Source organism: Physella acuta, unplaced genomic scaffold (assembly GCF_028476545.2).
Source record: "Physella acuta isolate Inbredline_101_S28 unplaced genomic scaffold, ASM2847654v3 ptg000820l, whole genome shotgun sequence".
Classification (NCBI taxonomy): Eukaryota; Metazoa; Mollusca; class Gastropoda; family Physidae; genus Physella; species Physella acuta.
In genome coordinates this window covers 87,501-102,288 of record NW_026732338.1, presented here as the reverse complement: position 1 = coordinate 102,288, position 14,788 = coordinate 87,501, and the positions used below count along the sequence as shown (strand labels likewise).

The window sequence follows — 14,788 nt, the reverse complement described above, 5'->3', positions numbered from 1 at the left end:
GACGGATGCATCGTGTGTGTACTTACTTCCTCATTTATCTAATGATAAAACAATTTGAAAAAAAACGTAAGGTCCAGTCATTCATATTGATGTTAAAGCTAACAGTTATATCAGCTAAACAATCGGTCTAACGTAGGACTCTAAGCTTACGACATCTCATTTTTACTTTCTCGTATACGAAGTATAGAGAAATTCTTGTAATCGTACAAAAAAAAATCGAGATTTTTTTTGCTAATCTCGACGTTTTACACATCTCTGAGTCAGAAAAACATAGTTTTGCAATCTCGTCCGTATGTTTGTGTGTGTATGTGTGTCTGTGAACAGCTAGGTTGATGAAAATTCATATATAAGTATTATATCAAATTTGTAGTTCTGTATCAGCTTTTCAGCGATTTCCGGAAACCGGAAGTGGAACTTATTCTGCTTTCAATTTTTCAAAAGCATATAGCTTGAGAACTGTTTCAGATAGATTAATGAAATTTTACATGAAAGTAAAAGATCTAATTGTCTGCCTTCTTTTAGATTTTGAGTTATTTCCGTTTGCCGGAAGTAGTAACTTGACCTCGGATTGTGAAAGGATAGTGTTGACAGCATTACGCGTAGTCGCATTTACTTTCCCTGCCGTAAGTTGTAATATTGGATTTTCTTTCTTTGTTTACACAGTGGATTGGCGATATGTTTATTAAGTGTATGCCTATTTTGTAATCGTCGGACAATTTGTTTAATATGGCTATGTTACTCACAAACAACAATTACATCAAACACCATAATGCGACATGTAACTGAAAAAAACATTGTAGCTAAAAAAAAACAGAACACAGACTAGTATTTATGGCACGTTTATTATTAGGTAACGTCAGATGGATCTGAGTAGTATCACTAAATGTTAACGACTACTTGTATTCTAGACGTCACGAAACAAGCACCAAAACATTGACGCTTCTTTAACGTCTATACCCTGAAGGCATACCAGTGGATCCACCCTCCTCTGATATCGGTGTCACCCCATGTTTCAAAAACAATCTCAGCGCCGGTGTTGGTGATCTCGCCTGTATGGACCCAAAACCTTGTGTCGCCGGTTTTAACTAAATCGAGAACTTCTAATGTGACAATAACAGCTGGTGGGGTACTGAAAGGGGTTGTGAAGTTGACCTTATTGACAACTTTCTTAAACCCACCTGCCGCAGCCGTGTAGGTGGATGACTGTAGAAAGCTGACTCTACCTTGTTCAATACGAGGGGTCACTTTTTGAGAAAACTCCTGCGCACATGTTGCAACTGTAAAAGAGAATCCTGTTTTGTAGTGTTTGATGTTGTTATGATTCAGATAGAGAGAATCGTTTGTATAAAATTTTAGATATCACAGTGAGTTTAACTATTTGGGTTCAATAACCGTTCGCCTTGGTAGTCTACAGAAATACAGACAAAATTAAGATTTTCCTACTCAGGGGGGTGTAAAACGTCATGATTGGTCAAAATATCTATCTTTATTTTTTTTTTGCAAAATAGGACTGAAAAATCTATGTTATCATACTAATTTTTTTAAAAAATCTTTTAAAAATATGGCAAGCGATAAAATTATAGTTACAATTTAAAACGTAAAGCTGTTTGGGAACCATCGTTTACACTCATTTTTATATTTTTGTGTAGAAGATAAGCCGTTGAAAATAATTTTAGAATTATATTATCAATGTGAATATTTTTTAAAAACAACCCCCTCAACCTCTCCTTGAAGTCAGAATAGCCAGGGAGGGTAACTCAATGAAAGTCAGAACAATCGTTTTCAAAGACAAAATACACAATAGTGATCTATGTTGTATAGCGCAGTTTTGTTTTTATATTAAATAATATAACATCCCTTATTACCACAACACCCTGACTCTACTAATCCACATAAAAATAAAAGTGTTTGCTAAATTACTATTATATAACTAATAATTATTGGTTTAACTCTTTCTAGCCTATATAAAACCAGAAATTCATTCATTTTCTACTTTTTAGTGCATTATTACATAAAAGCTAGTTATTAAAACGTTTTTTTTATGAAAAAAATTCAGTACTTTAAATTTTAAAAATTTACAATGCATTGTCTTTAAGCTTTGACCCAAGCGCAAACATTGTAACCGAATATGTCAATTAGAAGAGCCCGAAATTTAGCTCGAGCGTTTCGATCTTTGACGACAGATAGACAGACTTGTAAAAAGAAAAAATTACTTACAGTCAACGCCATTTACAGCTGAGGCTAAACTCAGGAGTAGAACAGCGGGAATCAGATACATTTTGTGAGTTGCTGAAACAGATATAGCATAACGCAAATGTAAGAAAAATGTCTTTTAGGGCCTAATATGTAATTAATTTTTAAAAAGTGTACATATGTCCCGGGCGCCGACCTTCAGGGGCGCCAAAATGGGTTGGAAAAACAAATTAAAATCTCACTTAAGCTGCAGTTTTGCATCATAAATATAAAACATATAGGGGGAGCAAAGTGAACGTTTGAGAAGGGGGGTACACATTTAAAGTTTGAGGGGGGGGGTGCAAATTGAAAATTGAAAATTAATTCCCGATGGGGGCGACAAACTAAAGGGTCGCTACGCCTCTGATTGTGTTGTCTCATCTACACTAAATTGGCGTTATTTTTTATTCTAGTGGGTTAATAATTATTATTTTAAAATATTATAAATTTATACACACATATGACATATAAGAGACTTAAAAAATAATTCATTTGCCATAAAAGAAGTGCATTTTAAAAGGTAAAATATTAGAGAGGAAAAAAAAAACCCAAATCTGATTGTTAAAAAAATTCTCACTTCATGCACCAACATTTTTTCTTTCAAAAAACCTGATCTATTGCTTCTGAACAGTGTTATAGAAATAGTAGTTTTAGCATAATTTGCTAAGTCAATAAGTAAAGGGAAATATTTAAAAAACAACTGATACGTTATTGTCGATATCTCTTACAGTGAAACGATAAAAAAGACTGACGATTAAAATATAGAATTTACATGTAAAACAATATGTAAGATCTTTGAGTAAAAGTTTTCTAATAAAAAATTAAATGAGTCGAGAATAATTGGAACTTTTGGAAACGACATAAACATAAAGTGTGCCGCCATAAAATTAGTCACAGTATATCAGCACCGTGATATGTCGTGATGTGTTTCAGAACAATAATAAGAATAATTATTTTTATAATAATTATTTAAATGTCACAAAATTGTATCAAAACAACAACAAAATTATATCGTTGCAGGTATACATTTGATCGGAGCAACCAAACATTTAATCGTGGCTACCAAAAATGTAATCGTAGCAACCAAACATTTAACAGGAGCAACCAAACAAACAAAAATTTAATCGGAACTACCAAAAATATGATGGTCTTAGTAACTTACCTTTAAAAAATCTGTAAATGTTTCACCACAAGTTTGATTTCAAATCAAGTGAGATGTACAGTCATATAGAAAATACTTGTGTTTTATATACTTTAAATACGTGCATTTTTTTAAATATTTCGGCTAATTACAGTTTTATTTGCAAAATTTCCCTGATGTTGATTGAAATATTTTTTTGTGTGCCAGGAGCAGCCCACGCATTTTTTGTGCTTAGTTTTTCTTTGTGTGAGAAATGCACCAGCTGCGGATGACAAAAGGATTAATTATCTAGTTATCTTTTTTATTGAGGCGCAACAACTTCAAAGCTATATTTTAAAATATTTTTAACGCCCACCATTTTTAAAATAAGCAAATTCTAAAATCCACACTGTTACTTTACATTTCTTAGTGGTGAGTCATACACGTTTTACACGCTTCGATAACATGGTTACATCCCGGTGTTACAAAACAAGAAAGTAGTAAGAAAGCATCAGCAAACAAACAAACGAAAGCGCAAACAAAAGAGCAAACAAAAGAACAAATAGAACTGCAAATACGTGAACAAACAAAAAAAAACAAACAAACAAACCAATGATTCTAATCAGGCTGTTACAAGTAGACTAAAATATGTTGCTTATTGTGTTAAGGCAAAAATCAATGAACAAAAGCGGGCTTGTGTGGGTAGATGGTCCTAAAGCCAACGCAACAAATCGTTACAAATATATGAAACTCCAAAAGGTTTTAGCTTTTATTTTCTCTCTTTAAAATTGGTTGACCAGGTGCGTAGCCAGGTTCTCTGCGGCAAATCGATCAATAAAATAGCATGCGTTGTTTTTTTTTTTAAAGAGCATATTACGCTCTTCGCGTCTGTTTATTTACACATCCTATAAGTTCTCGACAACTTCCCAAAGTTTCATGGCGATCGGATAAAAGGTGTAGCAATGCATAAAAGACAAACAAACAGAAAACACACATACATTACTTTAAATATATATATATATATATATATATATATATATATATATATATATATATATATATATATATATATATATATATATGAACATATTATTTGGCATTTATTCTTGAAATGTGTTTGTTGATATAATTCAACTAAACTTTTAACGAAAACAACTTTTGTGCAATAATTTAATTATGTAATTTATGAAATGAAAAAAAAAACCTCTTAAAATCATTGAAAATGAAGTTATTGTGTGCACTGTGAGTTAATAGAAATATTTTACGTTCCCTATTTTTACTTTCTCGTATATACGTAGTATAGAGAAAGTATTGTAATCGTGCAAAAAAAAAAAAATCGAGATTTTTACAAATCTCGACGTTTTACACCTCACTGATACGGAAAAACATAATTTTGCAATCTTGTCCGTATGTCTGTGTGTGTGTGTGTGTCTGTCCGTGTGTGTGTCTGTGTGTAAACACGATAACTTGAGTACCGTTACAGCTAGGTTGATGAAATTTCATATATAAGTATTTTATCAAAATCGTAGATCCGTATCAACTTTTGAGCAATTTCCGATAACCGGAAGTGGTACTTTTCCTACTTTGAATTTTTCAAAAGCCTATAACTTGAGTACTATTTCAGATAGATAAATGAAATTTCACATGTAAGTAAAAGATCTAATTCTCTACCTTCTGTTAAATTTTGAGTAATTTCCGTTGACTGGAAGTAGTAATTTACGCTACTTCCGATTTCTCAAAAAACTAATGTAAATTTTTAAAGTACTAATAATATTGCGCACTATTATACGCGTTTTTATTCGGCGTTTGCTTGGTGCGCAATGTTTTTTTTTATGAGATTCTATTCTATTTTTAAAAGTTTAAGTATTTAAAATGGATTAAAAATCATAACTATATCCCCAGTTGCCATCCCCTGTTGTTTTATATAAGAATATTCGAGAAAGTTTAGGGGAGATCACTACCGGTTTATTTTAAAAATAATTTTAATGCTGGTGTGCAGAGATCAAAAGATAATTTATTGGTTTGGTCATTATCACATCATCTGCTGGCCAGGACTGACAAAAAGATATAATTATTTCAACAAACATCAGAAGAATCCTCAGATCAAACTATAATTTGCAGTTCCTATTGTTAAGTTATTCTTTTATTTTATACTGCTGGACCCCAGCAATCACAAGATAATTAGTATAGTTTGTCCTATCTGACGTGATCTGCTGGGCGGACTGACAAAAAATAAAGTAATTATTCAAGCAACTTCAAACATAATCCACAAATCAAACTGTAATTAGCAGCCCCTACGGTTAAGGTGTTCTCGAATACATCTATCCATATTAACATAGTCAAAGTGTATAAAACGACGAGTATTTCCTATGTAAGTGTGCATCTTAACTGACTACCAGTGAAAGTTAAAGATTTCGTTTTGGTATGTTTTTTTTGTTTCTTCGTGTTTTATATATATATATATATATATATATATATATATATATATATATATATATATATATATATATATATATATATATATATATATATATATATATATAAAACTTATATATGTGTATATTTGTGTTATTACAGGCATAATGTTACTCCCATTTAGTTAATCAAACAAAAATGTTTTGAACATGAAAGTTATACATATAGCTGTTACGATCAAATACATGAAGTTCTAAATGTTTTCTGTTACACTCTTTGTGCGACGTGTCACAGTGCTCATATACTGTCCCGTGTCCTGCCAGCGTCCCACATATGCTACCATTTGTTAACAACTGTTTGAATAGTAAATTATGTTTTATTGTATTTGGAAATGGTTAGACTGTTGTATTTTTTCCTCAACCCCCTCTCCCCCTTGATACACGTCGTCGCCAAATTTCAAACCCAACATTAATTGATATTTCTTTTTTATTCAAAACAATTTCTTAAAATTCTGTCTTATCCGACGATTTTTACTTACCCCTCACCTAACCCACCCCACCGTCACAAACAACAGAATTACACCAATAAAACATCAATTTCCTTCTGAAATATTTTCCGAGAAGGGTCAACATTAGTTTATTAATCAATTTCTACTACAATTTACAAATCTTTTAAAAGTGATAAATATCGGCTAAAATTCCGTTTCTAGCTTTAACTTTAAAAAAGCATAAGGTGCCGCCATACTTTGTTAATCCCCTCCCCTCTCCGCCGCGTTACACGTCGTCACAAAATTCCAAACGCTACATAAACCGTACCCCCCCCCCCACCTCTACCTAATGAGTATGTCTTCGTTCAAGGACGATTCCGAAGCATTTAATACTTTAGTAGTAAGTATAACCACTCGCAGAAAAAACTAACTAGATCCACAAATTTTATTTGAAAAAAAAACAAATATAATGTATTTGTATGTTTTAATACAATTATATTTACAACTTACTTTCTATTAAAAAAATTGTAAACAGTATTTATTTCATCAATTACAATTATGGCGTAAAAAGACATTCCACTTGACATTATCTTATTCAACAATATATTTTTCAGCAAGTAACACAATGTATTTGATTCTTGCTGTTCTTCTTCTGAGTTTAAGCTCAGTGGTAAAAAGCGCTGACTGTAAGTATTTTGGTTTAATAAATTTATGCTTGACTAGGCCTATATTTATATGCTACTACATATTTTGTACTAGACGATAACAAAATATATGGCTAGAAGCAAAAACTATTTTTAACACCTCAAATGGTCCTTAGTAGGACATATGTAATTTTTTGGTGTAATCCCTAATACTGACCACTAATGTCCTGATATTGAAATGGTTAAAAATAGTTCTATCACTACTCTCTCGTATACGAAGTAAATTATAGAGAAAATATTGTAATCGTGCACAAAAACAAAAAAGATATATTGAGTAATCTCCCTGAGTAGGAAAATCTTAATTTTGTCTGTATTTCTGTAGACTACCAAAGCAAACGGTTATTGAACCCAAATAGTTACTCACTGTAATATCTAAACTTTTATACTAACGATTCTCTCTATCTGAATCATAACAATATCAAACACTACAAAACAGGATTTTCTTTTACAGTTGCAACATGTGCTCAGGAGTTTTCTCAAAAAGTGACCCCTCGTATTGAACAAGGTAGAGTCAGCTTTCTACAGTCATCCACCTACACGGCTGCGGCAGGTGGGTTTAAGAAAGTTGTCAATAAGGTCAACTTCACAACCCCTTTCAGTACCCCACCAGCTGTTATTGTCACATTAGAAGTTCTCGATTTAGTTAAAACCGGCGACACAAGGTTTTGGGTCCATACAGGCGAGATCACCAACACCGGCGCTGAGATTGTTTTTGAAACATGGGGTGACACCGATATCAGAGGAGGGTGGATCCACTGGTATGCCTTCAATGTATAGACGTTAAAGAAGCGTCAATGTTTTGGTACTTGTTTCGTGACGTCTAGAATACAAGTAGTCGTTAACATTTAGTGTTACTACTCAGATCCATCTGACGTTACCTAATAATAAACGTGCCATAAATACTAGTCTGTGTTCTGTGTTGTTTTTTTTTTTTGCTATAATGTTTTCAGTTACGTCACATTATGGTTTTTGCCGAAAAAGAATAAAAAGGAGAAAATCTTAACCTGGGTTCCTTTATATGGATAAAGTGTTGCCTTAAGAGTGTAACGAGTAAGTAAATTTAAATGACGGAAAGAGTTTCGCATTAACTGTATAGAGAGTAAGTGAACCAAGATACGAAGAATTTGACATACGAGCAATGTTACTGACCGAATCAAATTCGTATCTCGAGCTAACAGGTATGTGTTGAGAGTTTCAATGTATTATCATTGTGAAAGTTTTAAAAGAGCAGCTGTTTCTAAACAATTTCTAAACGATTGTCATAGTCACGGTCAGTGATCTGAATATACTAGACAACTATTTGCGAGGGTAGACTCTCACAAACAGTGGCGTAAAAACCATGTAACCAAGGTGTTCAAAGTCCTAAAATAATAAATACGTTTTTGATTGACTCGTTTATAATACACCACCAGTAAGTAAATAACATCAGGCTAGCCCACTTCTTTCAGATATGCATGAATTGCACTGATCAGAAACAGAATCATAATACAAAGTGACATATCTATTATGATTCTGCGCCTTCCATTGGATTCCATTCAAGTAGCACTTTAACCCTAACCCGTTTACAACAGTAAGCCTATTTGGAAAAAAATGTATGGATAGCTTTCCATTTTAGATTTGCTTCTTTAGCCAGTAGCGGATAAAGAGAGGTGCAAATAGGGTAGCAGGCAGTGTTTCTTCCAGACTTTTTTCTCCGGGGGGGGGGGGCACTTGAAATTTTCGGGGGGGGGGGGGCGGTAAACTTTCTTCGGGGGGGAGGGGGCGGACACTGTTAAAAGTATATATTTTCTATATAAATTATATAAATTTCATTTCGTCCGGGGGGGGGGGGGGCGGTAAAAAATTTTCGGGGGCAAAGCCCCCCCCCCCTGAAGATATGCCTGGAAGAAACTCTGGTAGCAGCCAGGGGCCCCCGATTTTTAGGGCCCCGAAATTTTCTCTTACAAAACATTGTTAATTTCACTTTAATACGTAATGATTGGTTTTTATTTTAGGAAGTGTTTGAATCACAAGCTAATATATATATTTTTTCAAAATGTCTAACACGTGCGCACGCTTAGCTGTCATCACATCCTACACAGAACACTTTTTACATGGAGCCCAAGATCCCTACATAAAACATAGTCCAGATCGGCACCCCGACGAAGAGCGCACGACAAAAGAGCGCCAACATAAGAGTGCAGACAAAAGAGCATCGACATAAGAGCGCCGACAAAAGAGCGCAGTCAATTAAATTAACACGTGTTGTACACTAAACGAATATGACATGGTTAACACTTGTTTTAATTTAACAATTGGCGGTACGATAAAACAACATGTGTTTATTTATATATTATGTTTAATCTATATATGTAATTCTCTTCTGGGAGACGCTAGAAAACAAGCTGTAAGCGCGCTCCCTACCACCCCACCCCTCCATGGTCTGGTGAGCTGTGGTTCACGCTAAATGTTTACAAGCAGAGCCGGGTTTAGTGACGACTATTAGGGGCAGATAATTTAGTTTGAAACTATTTTAAACGTAGGGGGAGGGGGGTAACTAAGTGGAGTTTACTTTAACGGAGGGGGGAGGAGGAGGGTATCGTCCTTAACGAGCTACTTATAGTGTTTTAAAGAAATATTTTCAGTGGCAGCGTTGGTACTGTCGAATTCACAAATTATGAATTACTGAAAAGTAGAAAAAACAACAACTAAATAGCGGCGTATGATATGCCGCGGGTCGGCTCGTATGTTGTAAATGCAGTTTGGAAATATATTTTTAACCCAAGTAACGTGGAGAAGATCGAATCACAGAAAGGGAAGTTTATTATAGTGGTCGAAGGCTACAGATAGGCCAGAGCAAATGCTGATGGAAGTGCGACATGGAGATGCTGCAAGAAAGATGGCTACCGATGACAGATGAAAATGCTGAACGATGTTGTTCTGTCATCATCGGAACACAATCACGCTCCTGATCCGGCTAAAAACGAAGCAGCGAAAGTTTTTTTCGGTTATACGAAAACGGACAGTGGAAGGGGTGGAAAAACCAAGGCAGATTATACAACAAGCCAGAACAAGAATTTCGATGGAAGTAGCACCTCATTTGCCGGCATTCGTCGCTTCACAACATGCAATAGAAAGACATAGAAAACGCAAGCAGCTGCCATACCCAAATCCGCAGAAAGTTGCAGAGATAACAATTCCTGAACCTCTTCAAACGACAACAAGAGGGCAAAATTTCATCTTGTAGGATTCCGGACCGACTGACGTTTACAGAATGATGATGTTCGAACAATGGATAATATCAATCGTCTACAGTCTACAGCAAAATGAACATTGGTTTGTGGATGGAACTTTCAGAGTTGCACAAGTAATCTTATATCAGGTATTTACGATCCATGCTTTGATAGATAACAAGGCAGTGCCGTTGGTTTATTGCCTCATCCAGGACAAGACCGAAGCAACCTATATCAGAGTTTTTAGGAAAATTGTGGAACTTCTACCTACCGTGAATCCTGAGAGCATCCTGTCTGATTTTGAGAAAGCCACACATAATGCAATTCGGCACGTGTTTCCCAATGCACGTCTTGTTGGTTGTCTATTTCACCTAGGCCAATGTCTCTGGCGAAAAGTGCAAGATTTAGGCTTATCGCAACTGTATCACGACAACGAGGAATGTCGAATGACAATGAAGATGCTGCTTGCCTTGAGTTTTGTTCCTGTAAATGATGTCTGTACTGCATTCGAGCATTCGGTAGAAGCTAGTCCTCCAGAAATAATGCCACTGGTGGATTATTGGCAGGATACTTACTTAGGGAGGCGAAGGAGAAACCGGTCGAGGTGACTCACGCTTCGCAGGCGATTGCTTCAACCTATGCTAATGATTCAATGATGGACTACCTACGAGGTATAGCCCACAACTTAGCACTATAAATGCAACAATAAAAAAAAAAACGTTTTATTAATTTGAACTTATTTTCATTTTGTTACATCTCATTTCAGTTTATATTCCCACTATAGGCCTAACATTTAAAATCTTTGTATGTGTTATTAGACTGCGTTTTGAATAATTGGACTTTACGTTGAATATACCAGTTTTTTAGTTAAAGAAACTGAACAATTAGTTTTTTTAATGAAACAATAGAGAGTTAACATATGCTTATATACATACTTATTGGAACAGGGCATTTCCCCCCTGTCAATTACCCCCCCGGATATTCCCCCCCCCCGACATTACCCCCAGAGTAATTATCCCCCTTGTCAATTACCCCCGCCCAGTAGGACATAACCCACCCCCCCCCCCCCGGACAGGGTTAGAGTTAGGGTTAGGGCTAGGTTTAGGGTTAGGGTTAGGGCTAGGGTTAGGGTTAGGGTTAGGTTTAGGGTTAGGGTTAGGGTTAGGGTTAGTGTTAGGTTTTAGGGCTAGGGCTAGGGTTAGGGTTATGGCTAGGGCTAGGGCTAGGGCTAGGGTTAGGGTTAAGGTTAAGGTTAGGGTTAGGGTTAGGGTTAGGGTTAGGGTTAGGGTTAGGGCTCTAGCTAGGGCTAGGGCTAGGGTTAGGGTTAGGGTTAGGATTAGGGTTAGGGTTAGGGTTAGGGTTAGGGTTAGGGTTAGGGTTAGGTTTAGGGTTAGGGTTATGGCTAGGGCTAGGGCTAGGGCTAGGGTTATGGTTATGGTTAGGGTTAGGGCTAGGGTTAGGGTTAGGGTTAGGGTTAGGGTTAGGGTTAGAGTTAGAGTTAGGGTTAGGGTTAGGGTTAGGGTTAGGGTTAGGGTTAGGCTTAGGGTTAGGGTTAGGGTTAGGGTTAGGGTTAGGGTTAGGTTTAGGTTTAGGGTTAGGGTTAGGGTTAGGGTTAGGGTTAGAGTTAGGGTTAGGGTTAGGGTTAGGTTTTAGGGCTAGGGCTAGGGCTAGGGCTAGGGCTAGGGTTAGGGTTAGGGTTAGGGTTAGGGTTAGGGTTAGGGTTAGGGTTAGGGTTAGGGTTAGGGCTAGGGTTAGGGTTAAGATTAGGGTTAGGGTTAGGGCTAGGGTTAGGGTTAGAGCTAGGGTTAGGGTTAGAGCTAGTTTTAGGGTTAGGGTTGTGTCTAGCTTTGGTTTTGGTTTTGTGTAAAGTTTTAGGCTAAGGTGGATGCTTAGGTTTTGGTCTTTTTCTTAAGGTTTGGATTAAAGTAGTATATAGGTATAAAATTCTATTTAGAGTTAGGATTTTAACTTGAGAGAGGGGGGTAATTCCCCGGATGGGGGGTAATTGACAGGGGGTAATTGACAGGGGGCTAATTGCTCCGGGGGGTAAATACGTGGGGGAAATGTCCGGGGGGGGGGTAATATCCAGGGGGGTAATGTCCTGTAGCCCATACTTATATATAGGGCAATTCCCGGCGACGCAGGCGCTTCAAATTTCCACGAAGAGAAGGTCAAAACTGACCTCGACTGACAGGCGCCTTATACGATCTATATTACGAAAAAAAACTTTTGCCAAACGACCCCCCTTGCTATTTTGTGAGGTGGCAGAAAAACACCTTGGGGTGTCAGAATAAACTCGCCATGTCCGGGGAAATTCTGCAAAGTGGTCAAAACTGATCAGTCGTATTTCTTTTTATAATCTTTGTAATTTATGGGAAAAACATAAGGTAATTTCAACACAGATTTTAGGGAACTTACCGTCTGTACATCTAGCTAAATTTTTGTATGCAACTAGGTAAATGGCTAGGCCGTATGGAAAATCTGTCGGTTTGACTCAAAGCTCTCCACGAGGGCTAAAAAATATATTGACAAACGATCTCCCTAATATTTTGTGAGGTCGTAGACCGACACTGGAGGGTAACAAAACACATTATTCCCGTCGGAAAAACCACTTAGGGTCGTTAGATTTGTCCAGATGTCGTGTTTTCTCATATAAACAATTGTTTACAAAAGTAAACAAAGGCTAAGTCATTTGGTGAAGATTGCTACGCCCAATTTCCTTTAGCTGGCCAGGACTACTTCACTGACCCCACCAGGCAGCTTTGTGCTGGTGAAACCACAGGAGGAGTTGATGCTTGTTCGGTACGTCAATCTGAAACATTTTTGTTTAAATTTAATTTAATGATGGATACAGACAGAGGCGTAGCGAGGGGGGGCGGGGCGGGGGGTGCAGGCCGCACCGGGTGACACCATTTAGGGTGGTGACACCAAGGCAAAAAATAGCAAAATATATAGAGAAAAACTTAAGGGGGGTGGGGTGCAAATCGAAAGTTTGAGGGGGGTGCAAATCGGAAGTTTGAGGGGGGGGGGGGGGTGTGCAAGGGGGGTGAAAATCAAAATTTTGAAAGTTTGTCCCCGGGAAGGGTCGCTACGCCTCTGGGGGGTGACACCATTATTATATTAAATATATAATAATACACTACTATTTAAATAACTATAAATAAAAGCGTATGTCTCTATCTGTGCAACCGCCATCCGCTTGCAGCGCGGTGCGCTGACGGGATATCCGCCCCAATTGCTGAGGTAATATCCATAACCACACCGTAGCGAAGCACAGGTATAAGCTAGTACTGTATGTGCAGGTTTTATCAACGTTTGAACGATGTCCGGTAAACAGAAGTGGTACTTTATTTCCGTGGGAACGCGATACGTTGAGTACAGATTCGTTTATGTAGACGAAATTTCGTATATAAGTTTACTTGAATTACTTTCAATAATTGAGTGACCTCCGATATCCGAAGTGATACTTTGCTTGCTTTCTGGTGTGAAAAATACCGATAACTTGAGTTTTGTTTCAGTTAGGAAGACGAAATGTCATACATAGATATAAGATCTTAAATAACTGATTTCTTACAAAATGTGAGTAATTTTGTTGACTGTAAGCAGTTTTACGCTATTTCCGATTTTCAAAAAAAAAAAAAAACGATTTTTTCAACTTGATTCCTTGATCCATAGTCTGTCATGGGCGGCAACTTGCGAGCAAAATTATAACTCCCGCTTTATTTATAGTCGGTGGACATCAGTAACATATAAACAGTTGCTTATAGTAGTCCTACAATTTTAGACTGCTAGATATCACATTAGACATAGACATCTCGTATGATGTAAAAGTGCTTTATTGTTGTTTGAAACTTATAATAATGGCCCTGATGTTTATCTGAAAACAAATTGTATACAGGTAGTAATGCCTATAATGTGTTGGTTAAATGAAATGTTTTTTCACGCTGACTACCGAGATTTAAAATTAAGCCTAGCGTGAACGGCATGTGATTTAAGGCTTTAAAAATCTCCATTATGTGCCACTAGAGATGGTAGATAGACCTTTTTGCAAGCTGGCGACTTTCCCCTTCCGTTCACGACACGACAGCTACGTTTGTAGATTCTAAAAAAAAATAATTTCAAACGCAAAAAGGTTTCACATTTTGGATTCTCCGAGTGATCGTATTGTGATCGTTCTAAAACACACAACACATTATTTTTAAAACATTTTTATTGATTTTAAAAACTTTTCTAATAAAGATGATGGGTAGTTGTTTTTTTTTTTTTTTTTTTTTTTTTTTTGGAATGAACTTTTATTTTCCACCATGTAAAGAAATTAAATTATGAATACTGCAGTAGCGTCATTAAAGGTGGAAAAAAAAGGGGGGGGGGTAACCTACTGAGCTACCGCAATGGAACCCATCTTTTGAACGCCACAAGAACATAGGCACCTAAACACTTAAAAGCATTTCAAATCTGTTTCACTACAACCATGCTTGAAACATTGTGTTTGTTTCCTCTGATATATTATCAGCTGGAAAACTACACATAGCAAAAATGTACACGTGTTTCAGCCATGCTTTTTCTAACGATTACACTAAACCAGTAACGATAAATTAACATGGATGGCTGTGTCACT

General features: G+C 36.5%; 2 long non-coding RNA genes across 2 annotated transcripts; one reads left to right on the top strand and one right to left on the bottom strand.

Annotated features, from left to right (window-relative positions):
- Positions 1–835: 835 nt before the first annotated feature.
- Positions 836–3,516, bottom strand: LOC131951662 (uncharacterized). The gene is made up of 3 exons (XR_009388432.1): positions 3,395–3,516; positions 2,218–2,289; positions 836–1,277 (listed from the first exon to the last, which is right to left on the bottom strand). It is a non-coding gene; the product is annotated as an uncharacterized LOC131951662 (long non-coding RNA).
- Positions 3,517–5,747: 2,231 nt separating this feature from the next.
- LOC131951661 (uncharacterized) lies at positions 5,748–7,837 on the top strand. Its single transcript, XR_009388431.1, has 3 exons — positions 5,748–5,774; positions 6,869–6,940; positions 7,410–7,837. It is a non-coding gene; the product is annotated as an uncharacterized LOC131951661 (long non-coding RNA).
- Positions 7,838–14,788: the final 6,951 nt, after the last annotated feature.